The following is a 13265-nucleotide window of genomic DNA, read 5'->3' as shown; positions in this document are numbered from 1 at the left end:
CTACATACTGAGTCGCAGGCCAGCAAAAGCTATATAATAAGACCCTGTCTTGAAAAAACAAGCAAATACCCCTCTGTGGTGGTTTGAATAAAGATAGCCCTGTAGACTCAAAAGGGAGTGGCACTATTAGGAGGTGTGGCCTTGGAGTAGGTGTGGCCTTCTTGGAGGAGATGTTCCCTAGAGGGTGAGCGTTGAGGTCTCAGGAGCTCAGGTCAGTTCACTTCCTGCTACCTGCCAATCCGGATGTAGAACTCTCAGCTCCTTCTCCAGCACCACGTCGGCCTGCATGCCGCTATGCTTCCGGCCATGATGACAACGGGTTAGCCTCTGACACTGTTAGCCAGCCCCAGTTAAATGTTTTCTTTTGTAAAAGTTGTCGTGGTCACGGTGTCTCTTCACAGCAGTAGAAACCCTAACTAGCCCCCACCCACTCCCCCTCACCCCCCCAAAAAGGAAAAATAAAATAAGTTATGGAAGTTCAAAATGAAGCAAGTGTCTTCATTATCATATACTTTTAAACATTTTGTTCACTGTCTGATTATATTTTGTTTTCCTTCATACCAAGATATTGTGGTAGTTTGAATGAGAAATGTCCTCTCATATTTTTTAGTAACTAAGTGTTTGATCCTCAGCTGTGGCACTATTTGAGAAGGCTTAGGAGGTGTGGCTTTGTTGGAGGAAATATGTGCCTGGAGGTGGCTTTTGAAAGTTTAAAGGCTCACTCAGGCAATGTTTAGTACACTCTTTCTGCTTGGTGCTTGTGATTTAAGATGTGAGCTCTCAGCTTGCTGCTTCAGACGCCATGCATGCCTGCCGTCACATTTCCACACTATGACGGACTCTATCCCTCTGAAACCATAGTGCAAAATAAACCCTTCCTTCTATAAGTTGCCTTTGTCATGGTACTTTAGCTCAGCCATAGGAAGGTATACACACACATATATACACATCTAAAATGTTTATTTTGAGGCTCCATTGGATTATGAAAAAATGATGTAATTAATAATAATAATAATAATAATAATAATAATAATAATGATAATAATAGTACCCTTGAGTTAAATTATGTGCCAGCTACTTACAGTCATTCTTGGCATGTCATATGTTTGCTGTTGTCTAAGGCCTTTCAGGGTGCTGTAACAAAGAATAAAAAACTAGCTAGTTTATAAACAGCAAAAATTAAGTTGGAGAGAAGCCCAGCATTTAGGAGCACTTGATGCTCTCGCAGAGGACCCAGGTTCAGTTCTTAGAACATGTTGGGCAGGTCACAAAAGCCTGTAATTCAAGCTCCAGGGGACCTGATACCCACTTCTGGCTTACGCAGCACACACACACACACACACACACACACACACACACACACGTACCTGTGAGGTATATGGGCTATGGCACCAGAGGAATTGGCATGGGACTGGTGAGGTGGAACACGTTCAAACCCTGGAAATCTCAAACTTGAGATTTAAAATCACATCCTGTGACAGGGCAGGAGTGAGACTCTTCCCCTCCTGTTTCTGTGCCTGCCTTGGAGCACTTACAACCCCCAACCAGGTGGTCACTGGAGGATTAGTCAGGTATCAGGTACCTGGATGTAAATAGGGCATCACCAGCATGCCATCCCTAGCCAAGGGGAGGTATTCACCTCCAAAGCACCCTCCCTGCTTCCCAAGGTTTATAATAATAATGCTTGTTCACCATGACACATACATACATACATACATACATACATACATACATACATACACACACACACAGAGGAATGTAAGCTATTTCACCAATAAAGTCTAATACGATGTTTACTGAATATTATCTAAGAGTTGCCATTTCACCCTTAGAGGAGGTTTTCTCCCTCCAGCACTCCCAGCCAGACTGGAATCTTTTTTTTTTTTTTTTTTTTTTTTTTTTTTTTGGTTTTTTGAGACAGGGTCTCTGTGTTAGCCTTGGCTGTCCTAGACTCGCTTTGTAGACCAGGCTGGCCTCGAACTCACAGCGATCTGCCTGCCTCTGCCGCCCAAGTGCTGGGATTAAAGGCATGAGGCACCACACCTGGCTTGAATTACCATGTGTAATGGCTGATCTCAGTTAAGGTGGAACGTAGCATCCTCCTTCATGAAGCTGTTTCCAGAACAGGAGCCACAACTTCATCTCTTCTCTCCTGCTTTCGTAGTTTTGAAAGCAGCAGCCGCAGCAGCAGCAGCTCTTTTTCTCTTTCTTTCTTTCTTTTCTTGTTTTTTTGAGACAGGGTTTTTCTGTAGCCTTGGCTATCCCAGACCAAGCTGGCCCCTAACTCACAGTAATCCACCTGCCCCTGCCTCCCCAAGTGCTGGGGTTAAGCGCAGGTATCACCACGCTCCGCTAATAAGCCTTTTACGCCTGTGATTTACACCTGGGAAAATGAATTACTAGTTTGGGTGGAAACCCCTTCGTGGAAAAATGAGGGCAGAAGGAAACTGTGAGATCACAGGCGGAGGTGAGTAAACACAGTTCAGCTTTTCCTGCCAGTGGCGAGGAGCCACAGCCTGATGCTGCAGGCTGTGCAGGCTGAGGAGTTTCTTTCAGGGACGCGGTGCAGCTGGAGCCAGGATCTTCTCACACTGCCGAACGTAACTGTAGGATGAGCCAATGAGTCAGTGTGAGCCAAAGTTTGGATTTATCAAAAACAAAACAAAACAAACAAACAAAACCAGACTTAAGCATGGTAAGAAAGTGAGAGAAAGGTAGTACGGCTTCTCAAGAATGTCTTGTTTGGGTCTGTGAGGTGATTCAGTGAGGAGAGTGCTTGCTGCTAAGTCTGACAGCCTGAGGGCATCCCTGGGGTTCAGAAAGAAATCACAACCTGGCCGAGCCGACCTCTGACCTCCACATATATGCTACAGCAATACTCTCTCTCTCTCTCTCTCTCTCTCTCTCTCTCTCTCTCTCTCACACACACACACACACACACACACACACAAAGTAAAAATTAAGACAAATGTCATGTTTAAGTGTCTTAAAATAGCTATATCTGTATATGATCTTGGTGGTTCTTTAGCTATGTTTAGAGTGAAATGTCTTGGTCTTATTTGCTGAACTTAGTAAGCTAAGGTTTATGAGGGACTTAACAGGTTTAAATTCAGAGACGATTAAAGAAATTTCAAAGGACCCCTTAGATAGGAGGAGCCCAACATATTTGGACTATAAATGTATTTATTGATATTGTGAAATTTTCTCAAAAGAAAAAAATAAAAGGATTATTGTCCTTTGGTAGGAGGCTTGAAAATTCTTAGCGAGAGACTCCGACCCCAGGGTAAGGAGATCTTTTCCCTGCGCACATACCACCCTACTATCAGTTGGTTAGCATGAGTACACCTGTATTCTCATGTGAAATTCTTAGCTGTTCTCTTTTTCCATGTCTGCTTAAGGGAATGTTGTCTTTGCTTAATTTTCAGGCATTTGTAGAGCCAGGATGTGTATGTAGGGGATACTGTTTTCAGTCTGATTGCTGCCTGTTTGCTTTTTTCTTAGAAGGCCCTATAAAATGGCCTTTCCTGTTTTCATTGTAAAAAATAAAATGAAATTTCAATTATTTGACTTTTGAACCATTTCTCTTTTTGCCCTCCACCAAGTTAATTTTCCAAAAATAACAGTTTTCCTCTCAAGCTAAAAATTCTTCAGCAGCTCCTACTGGTTTTAGGAAAAGGTCCAGAGTTTTCAACCTGCCAATGTAGGTCACCACACTATGGTGGCCTGTCCCCACCGGAGTCCTTGTTCCTGGCAACCTCACTGTCCTCTCAACACATCCAGGTCACTGTTGCCTGGAAAATTTCACTCATGGCCAATACCAGAGAGCATGTCCTCCTTAGGCACCTCCAGTCTCTGTCCCACACTGTCCTCTGTCCCACAGTGTCCCACACTGTCCCACACTGCTTTCCTCCCCTGGGTTCACGTCCATGTCTTGCTCTCAGTCTCCGGGGACAAGAGCAGATCGATCCCCTTTACAGTGATGTGACGTGTAGGTGACTGGAAAGTGTGAGCAGAAACTCTCCCACCTTCCACAGGCAAGGTCCCTCTGCAGCTAACAGAGGCTAAAAATGTGCATTTTTCCTTTCTTTCTTTTTTATTTTTCTTTTTTAAAGGTTTATTTATTATGTATACAATGTTCTGTCTGCATGTGTGCCTGCCCGCCAGCAGAGGGCACCAGATCTCATTATAGACAGTTATGAGCCACCATGTGGCTCAGGACCTCCGGAAGAGCAGCTTGTGCTCTTAACCTTTGAGCCATCTCTCCAGCCCCGTTTTTTTTTTTTTTTTCTTAAGACAGGGTTTCTCTGTGTAGCCTTGGCTGTCCTGGACTTGCTTTGTGGACCAGGCTGGCCTCGAACTCGCAGCGATCCTCCTTTTTGAAGACTATATATGTATACACACATATGAATTTATTCATGGTACTCAGGGTAGCCTATAACATAGCTGCCTTAGGACATTGTCTTAGTTAGCATCAACTGTGAACTTGACCCAGCCTAGAAGCATTTGAGAAAGTCTCAGTTCAGGGGTTGCCAGATCAGATTGGCTGGCGGCCATATCTGTGATGAATTGTGTTGATTGATAATTGACGTGGGAGGGCCCAGCCCACTGTAGGGGGCTTTATCCCTAGGCAGGTGGGCCTGTGCTGTGTAAGGAAGCTAGCGGAGCCAGCCAGTGAGAAAGCAGCACTTCGCCCGGGGTGCTGTTTTAGTTCCTGCTTGAATTCCCGCTTCCCTCAGGGATGGAGTATGACTGCCTACATTGAAACAAACCCTTTCCTCCTCAAGTTGTTTTTGTTCATTGTGTTGACCACAGAAACAGAAAAGCAAACTAGAGTAGACACAAAGTCTCACTTTAGGTCGACTGTAGAAGGGCGCCTAGAAATTGGCTCATCGGCAGATGGCAGTGGACAGAGGCTGTGATATTTGGACTTGCCTTTTGACGAAGGTCAGACAAGTGAGACTCTTTCCAACTTCTCACACATGGAAAGACAAGGCTGTGCATCTGAGAGTATTTCCAGAGCCTTGTCTCTCGACAGAGAGTCCTGACTCGGCCTGAGAGCCCCAGGATTCTATCCTGTAAGGAAGGAAGAAAACCTAACCAAGAGCCCATGGAGGACCCTTTGTCTGTCAGGCTCTGAGCTCCGCGCCTTCCTGTGCCGTGGACCTTACTATTCCCTTTGTTCGGATTGAGGAAACTGTAATTATAGGATCTGTCCAGGAGTTGGAGTCTCTATTCCAAGATAAACAAACTAGCAATTACCCATGAATGTTGGAAGGTTTCCCGTGTTAGGAGAATTATATATAGTGAGGTGCGAAGTACTCTAGACTGCCAACACTGCTTCTCAGAGCCTGACACCCACAGCCGCAGGCATCAGGCATCAGCTGCACTGCTTCTGCACTGGGCGGGGCCTGCTAGCCTCAGAGCATCACCTGTTTGTATTTTCACTGTGACCAACTCCTTAAAGATGTAGGTGATGTGTCGCATTCTAATCAAAGCAGTGTTGTAGGATAGCAACCTCCAGAACGGAGCTGAGCTTTTGTTTGTTTGCTTTGTTTTGTTTTTTCAAAACAGGGTTTCTCTGTGTAGCCTTCGGTGTCCTGGATCCTGGACTCACTTTGTAGACCAGGCTGGCCTCGAACTCACATCAATCCTCCTGCCTCTGCCTCCTGAGTGCTGGGATTAAAGGCATGCGGCTCCACGCCGGACTTGGAGTTCCTTTTCATGACAGTATATTTTCCTGTTATGCATCTCCCTAGGCTCCTCTTGGCTACCATTGTCTCAGAATTCCCTTGTCTTTGATGAACCTGTCACTTTGCAGGACCTGTGCTGTGATTTGATTGTGTCATGATGAGTTGGGAACGTGGGTTTTGAAGAGGAAGACTCTACACGCCGACAACATGCCTTTTAAGCCATCCACCCGAGGCAGTGTCTGTCAGGTTCCCCCACTGTGATGTTCCTCACCTTTTCATACTCTTGGAAGTGGGTCACTATGTGCCGGTCCTTAAGTGTACATTTTCATTTATTATATGGGGTGCTTTCGCATGGAAGACTTAACTGTTTTCCATTAAAAATATATATTTCAAGTTAGATAAATTTATATTATGTATTAATTTAAAGTAATTCCTATAATTTTCAACAACAAGCCCTTCCAAACCATGTAGTTCAGTATGTAGCAAGACCCTGTCTCAGACAAATCAAAACAGACATAATTCTGGAGGTAAAACTGGGGTTCCTAGAGTGGTGAGGGTGGCATTGGGGTGGGTGATGGCAGCAGGCCAGGCATGGTGCGTAACAGACAGCAAAGCAAACTGCAGCTCTGAGGGGGGTCACACCTGGTTCTGCCACGCTCTGCCAAGCAGGAAAGTAGGCCGTCTTCCTGTACCCACTTTTGCTTAAAAGCAGGAACTGATGACTTGGACTTTTCCATGGAATCACCTGATTTTGAAATGGTGCCAAGCCAGTTCGTATTTCCACTTATTTTGTGCTGGCTCAGCATAACCTCTGTGGGCAGCTGGTGGGTAGACGATTGTGCGCACATGTTCTCAAGAAGAAGGCAGCCTCAGGAACATACTGAGATACCAAGATCACACCATTGGCTTGAACAGCTAAATAGAATCGGTGCTCAGGTCTCAAACTTGTATGCTTCCCAGTTTGCTTTTGTTCTAAACCAGCTCATAGTTTATGTACTTCCTTTATTCATTTGCTTTATTAGCATGTGTATGTTCAAATAAATGCATTTTTATTATGGTTATTTTTTTTGTACGTGTACATAACACGCCTGCTTGGCCCCTCCCAAGTGATGAGATTACAGGTGTCCACCATCAGGCCTAGCTTCTTCAATCAAATTTTTAGTAGCATCATGCATATTTTACACTCTGTTGAATGGATCACTATTCATCTTTTTGGACACATGGCATCAACGTAAGTATTTTTTGAGCTTAAATTCACAATGATTCTAAGTCTGTGTCTTTCCCCCCTACATCCCCACCCCCCCGGTCCCCCCACCCCCCACCAACACACACATATACCTTGGGCTTTTATTGGCTATTTTGCCAAGTCCTTGACACACACACACACACACACACACACACACACACACACACCTCCCTCCCAGTTCTCCGTGTGGAGCAAGGGGATGCTTAGCTTTTCAGCAGAGAGTCAATTGGAGGCTTCTTACTTCTAGGTCAGCGTAAATTAATTAATGATGGTGTAGTCAGGGATGTTTCTGAGGAAACCCAAGCAGCTAGGGAGTAACCTTGCCTGCACCGCTCCACTGGGATCTCCAGGCCAAGAGCACAGAGACAACCTGGCTTAACTAAACACAAGCTCCTCTCTGCTTAGCTTGTAAGTGGCACACCCTCCCATCAAAGCCAGCTTTCACAATGCAAAAATCCCCACCCCCACTAAACATGTTAATGTTCTATACTCCTCCTTGGTTTAGTGTGCATGGCTAACAAGTGAGGAGGGTGTGTTTTTGGCAACATGTAGAAGTGCTCTCAATTGTACCAGGATTTTGATCTGGCATCGTGGGCACCAGGATAAAACCCAGGGACGTAAGCATGCTGGGCAAGCATTCTGCCCCTGGCATGCTCCAGGAGATGGCTTCTTATTTTCTTTTTAACAATCTGAGGTAGAGTTTTGGCAAGCCATTCTGCTGGACATAAAATCAATCCAGGCAGGCATTGAACTTCCAACATCAGGACCAGCTCTTTTTGGGGGGTGGGGGGGGAGGAGCTGTTTCTCTGTGTAGCCTTGGCTGTCCTTGAACTCACTGCAACTGGCCTGTCTCTGCCTCCATGTTATTGGTTTGTTTTTTAAAAGATAAATGAGACTAAAAGCTTGTTTTCTGGAGACAAGGCAACAGCTTAGTCTGCAAAGTGGTTGGTCAGGAAATTCTCGAACCTGAGCTGGCATCGGTCTGCAAAAAGCTAGGTGCAGCGGGGTGTGTCTGTGATCAGTCTTTGGGTTCCACACACACACACATATGCACACACATGTACACATGAACAAGTATATACACATTTACATCCCACCTCACCCTATCGAACCTCACCACAAAACAGTGCTGTCTGATCCCAGCTTGTACATATGAAGAATGCTTTAAAACCAGTCGAGATGATATCAGATTTGTGATTTCTAGGATAATGGCTTACTAGTCTAGTTTATTTGGTTTACTATGGGAATCTATGTGGTTTATACATAAGTGTATATGCATGGTATGTAAGTATAGGGACACACATATGTGTATAGACGCATTTCACTTACATATACATATGCCGATAATTGAATCAGAGGCTGCCTTAGTCTGCTTCTGTTGCTACGGCAGTACCTGAATTTGAGAGGCAGAGGCAGGAGGATTGCATAGGCTACAGAGCATCTTTGCTGCTTTAGCATGGAAGAGTGCTTTGTGCCAGACGCACATGAAGAGCTGGAGGGGAAAAAGCAGGGAAACTGAACTCCCCCTCTACCCCCCACCCCCAACTAAGCCAGTCCTGAATAACAGCTTAGCTCACTCATGGCAGTGAGAGTCTCATGACCTAGTCAGCTCTTAAAGGGCCCTCTCCCAGGATGGGTCTAATGGCAAGGAAATTTCATCAGCAGTTTCAGAGGGGACGTCTACACCTTAGCAAACATATTACACACAAATGTATGTAATATATATTATGCATATATTACAGGGCTTGTCTTTTTGGAGAAATAAATTACCAGCTGGCTGAGGTGCCTCAGGTGAGCATTCCAGTACTGAAGGAGTTAGCAGCATTCCTTTTATTTTATTTTATTTTTAATCAGACTAGAAATTCTTGGCCATTTGACAGGACTCATATGGCCACTTTCTGTGCTGAAGCCTACATGTGAGTGTGCATAAGGGTATCCCTAGAGCAGAAGTGGTCCAGGTATCTAGCTGTCTTTCTTAACCCAACCTCCTGGGGGGGGGGTAGGGTGGGGGGGGTAGGGTGGGGGGTGGGGTGTTACATGGGAGCTCACACACAAATGTCCTAACTGAAGGATCACATTGCAAAATATCCACGGGAGCCAAGTAGAAGAAGAGGAAGAGTTGCCAAATAGAAAAGACCATCATGAACTCCAGCGGCTGCCAAAAGTTTAGACTGATGCCTCTTAATCCCGTACTATAAACAGCATACGTCTCTCCGTTTTATTTGTTGGTTCTGTTTCCTCTTGTTTAGACCAAGATGGCCTTAAATTTGCCATCCTCCTGCCTCTGTCTCCAGAGTGTTGGTGTTAAAGCCATGTCCTATATCATGCCTGCTTTCAAGAACTAATTCTACAGGGTAATTCCCAACAGTCAAACCCTACTAGGTCAAACTAGTCCAATGTGCTCAGGTTTATGAAAGTGTAACAAGGAAGAGCGTGATAAAGGGTGCCCAGGGGAGCGCACCAAGCAGAAAGGGAATGCCATGTGTTTAGGCAAAGGGTAGAATACAGAACACAGACAGAATTTGAGAAGAGGGGCTGGCAATATCGCTTAGTCATAACAAGTTGTCTTCTGATCTCCGCTTACACACACACACACACACACACACACACACACACACACACAAAGTAAAGTCTAACAAAAAACGAGGGAGAACGTCTTGTGATAGATTCAAAGCAGAACATGGTACATAGCTGTTTCTTCTGAATTTAAAAGTTCCCTCTTAGGAGTGGGGCATAAGACTCAGGAAGCAGAAGAAATTTGCAAGGCCCAGGAAGCTCAGAAAGTTCTAAGGCTCACAAGCCAGTCCTACTACACTTATAAAGGATTAAGCAGAAGCTGGAGGACATTCTCTTAGGTGTAGCTACTCCCAACTGGAGAGGAACTCTAGGGGTACAGCTTGTGAGTGGGGGTGGGTTTTATGGGGCTACAGCTGCCTTTGAGTCACCTGTCTCCAATGAACAGCAGGCTAGACTTGGGTAAAATGATTTCTTCTGCTTTCTTCTGACTCCAGTCACTGCCCTAACTGGAGTGCCTCAGGCATTCAATGCAAGCTATGAGCAACAGCTTACTAATATGCAGTAATATTTTTCCTAAAGGAAACAACTATTTCCTTGGTAACTGTAAAGTTAAGACCAATGTGGCTGAGCATTGTGGCACACTTTTATCATCCCAGTATTCTAGAGGCTGAGGCAGGAGGATTGTTTAAGCCCAGTTCCAGACCAGCAAGGGCTATGTATATATAACCTGTCTCAATATACAACTCCCACCTCAAAAACAAACAAACAAACACCAAGTCAAAACAAAGAGCCAGGTGTGGTAGTGTGTGTATAAATACCTGTAATCCTAGCACTCGGGAAGCAGAGGCAGGCAGATCACTGTGAATTTGAGGCCAGCCTGGCCCACAAAATGAGTTCCAGGCAGCCAAGGCTACACAGAGAAATCCTGTCCTGAAAAACAAACAAACAAACAAAGTCCTGAGTAGAACATAGGTCTGCCTGTTCTCACGCTGGAGGTCAGAGAGATCAAGAGACTGACAGGTAAGAGTGTGTGTTCTGTTGTTCTCTTTCTCAAATAGCACTATATTTGAGTGTGACTTATGGAAACATTTTTTTTACAATCCTATGGTCTTGGTATTAATGGGCTGAAATGGCTTTTTAGAAATTCATATTAGGGGCTGGAGAGATGGTTCAGTGGGTGAGAGCACTGACTGCTCTTCCAGAGGTCCTGAGTTCAACTCCCAGCAACCACACGGTGGCTCACGGTCATCTATAATGAGATCTAAGGCACACTGTATACATAATAAATAAATCTTTTTAAAAATCTCTCCTGCTGTGGAGAGATTTGTTTAAAAAAATTCATATTAACATAACAAGATGTACCTAATTTTGACTGAAATGGCAAGAGACAACGGGTATGAAATTCTGAAGCTGCCTGAGCGAGTAACAAACCTTGAAAGGAGCTTTAGTCACTTGGTGACTGTCTTAGTTAATGAGCCATTGCTTTGAACAGACACCACGAGTGGCTCTTATAAAGGGAAACATCCCATTGGGGCTGGCTTACACTTCAGAGGTCTAGTTCATTATCATCTCGGTGGGAAGCATGGCAGCGTGCAGTCAGACACCGTGCTGGGGAAGGAGCTGAGAGTTCTACCTCTGGATCGGCAGGCAGCAGGAAGAGAGAGCGCACCACTAGGCCTGGCTTGGGCTTCTAAAACCTCAACTCTCCCATTTCCACCCAGTGACACACTTCCTCCAACAAGGTCACACCTACTCTGATGAGGCTGGACCTCCATTAATGCCACCCTATGGGGGCCACTTTCCTTCAGACCACCACTGTGACTCTTAAAATAAAAATCCTTCACTCAAAATAAGATCTTGGGAGGTAAAGGGACAGCGAAGAAAAAAAATTCAGTGAAGGAATAGAATTTACTTAGAAGAAGCAATGCTGTGAGTCTTGTAACTTCTATTCTGTTGTCCCTAATTTCGCTGGAGGGGGGGGACAGTGGTAGGACAGCAAGGGCAGCTCACTGTGGGTTTAGAGTATACGAACTTCACCTGGCCCATCTAAAGTTGAGAAGTTCAGGCACTGGTTTAGAGCGGAGGAGAAAAAAACAGAGAAACCCATCTGTAGAAGGCAGAGGCGCTCTTCTGTAACTGGGAGGAAGGCATGCATGGGTTGCTTTTTGGGAACCACAAGAAAACAATCCACAGGACTCGCACTGCAGGAAACCAAAGGAGAGACAATGCCAGATCCTGAGAGGCGCAGTCACTTGCACAAGTTCAGGTCTCCAGAAATGACTGAAAATATTGGTGAGGGGGAAACGCAAACTTCAGTCATCATTGGTCAAGTCATTGGTCAACTCAGAGAACAAATCCTCCTGGCAATTGCAGACCCTGTTAGTAGATCTTACCAGCCCGTGTGTGTGTGTGTGTGTGTGTGTGTGTGTGTGTGTGTGTGTGTATCAATGAGGATCCTGGGGATGCAGAGTCAGATTTCCTTCTCCTTAAGGAAGGACAGAGGCTGCCTAGCTGGAAGCGCGGTTTTGTTTGTTTTGTTTTGCAGTGCAAAACCAAACCAGGGACCCCACACAGCTAGGGTGGTGGGCACACTTTCAGGGAATTATGCTAAAGTGACTGAAATACTTTTTATTACTTCAGGGCCGTCAAAGAAGTTATGAGACTGTCTGGTGCTGGTTCAGATCTCTTCCCCCAGGGTTTCTGCAGAAAGGATGACAGCAACCTCCATCTGCCATCCCATGCCATCTCATGGCATCAGGATTCAGTGATGCCACGGTGGTCTCACTGGAAACCTGGCAGGGAGAATCATGGGCGTCTGGAAGCCAAGTGAAGCAGAAATTTGCTGAGAAGCTTCACCTTCAATTTTGGCCTTTTGATCCCCACATTAGTGTAAACAAACAAAAATGCCTGTTTTGTTCACTATTAAATAGTTCATGGAGTTGTTGGAAGTGACCGTTTTCCTGTGGCCTGTTTAGAATTTGTGAGATTGGTATGGCAGAATGGACTTTGCTTCACACTTTACTGGCCAAGGTTTCAGTCATGCAGCCTGGTTGGAAATGTGCTAGCATTCCCAAGCCGGGCGTGGTGGCACACTGGAGGCAGAGGCAGGCAGATCGACGTTGAGTCTGAGGCCAGACTGGTCTACAAAAGTGAGTCCAGGACAGCCAAGGCTACATAGAAAAACCCGGTCTCGAAACAAACAAAGAAACAAACAAAGAAAACATGCTAGAATTCCCATTAATTGGATTAAGCATAGGCCATTGGTCCTAACTCCTCTGCCTCCTTTGACGGTTAATATTCAGATTAATCACATCATGAAACTATGAAACTCACGTTCTCTTAATTTCTTCACCAGCTGAGCTTTCCACTCAGCACCTGGATTTCTTTCCACGGCATCCCCCCCTCCCCTTTTTGGCCAAAGATTTATTAATTTAGTACAAAATACTTTGTATCAGGGAGTCCTGCTGTAATATGTCTGTTTATATATTATTTTATGTCTTGCATAAATATTCCGGAAGGAAGTTGGGAAAGGTGGCGCACACTTGTGATCCCAGGACTCAGGGAGGCAGAGGCAGGCGGATCGATGTGAGTTGAAGGCCAGCCTGGTCTACAAGGCAAGTACAGGAAAGCCAGGGCTACAGAGAGAAACCCTGTCTCGCGGGCACCCCCTTCTCTCCCCCCCCCCCCCGCCCCCGCCACTCCCCCTCCCCTCCCCAATACAGAAGGACAGACTCACTCAGTCATTTTGTGCCCTGCTTCAAGAGCCTGAAGGGTGCAATTATTGTATTTTCCTCTATCTTAGAACTAGTCCC

This window comes from Acomys minous (assembly GCF_964271855.1).
Source record: "Acomys minous genome assembly, chromosome: 5".
In the NCBI taxonomy this organism is placed as follows: Eukaryota; Metazoa; Chordata; class Mammalia; order Rodentia; family Muridae; genus Acomys; species Acomys minous.
This window is presented reverse-complemented; position numbering follows the sequence as displayed.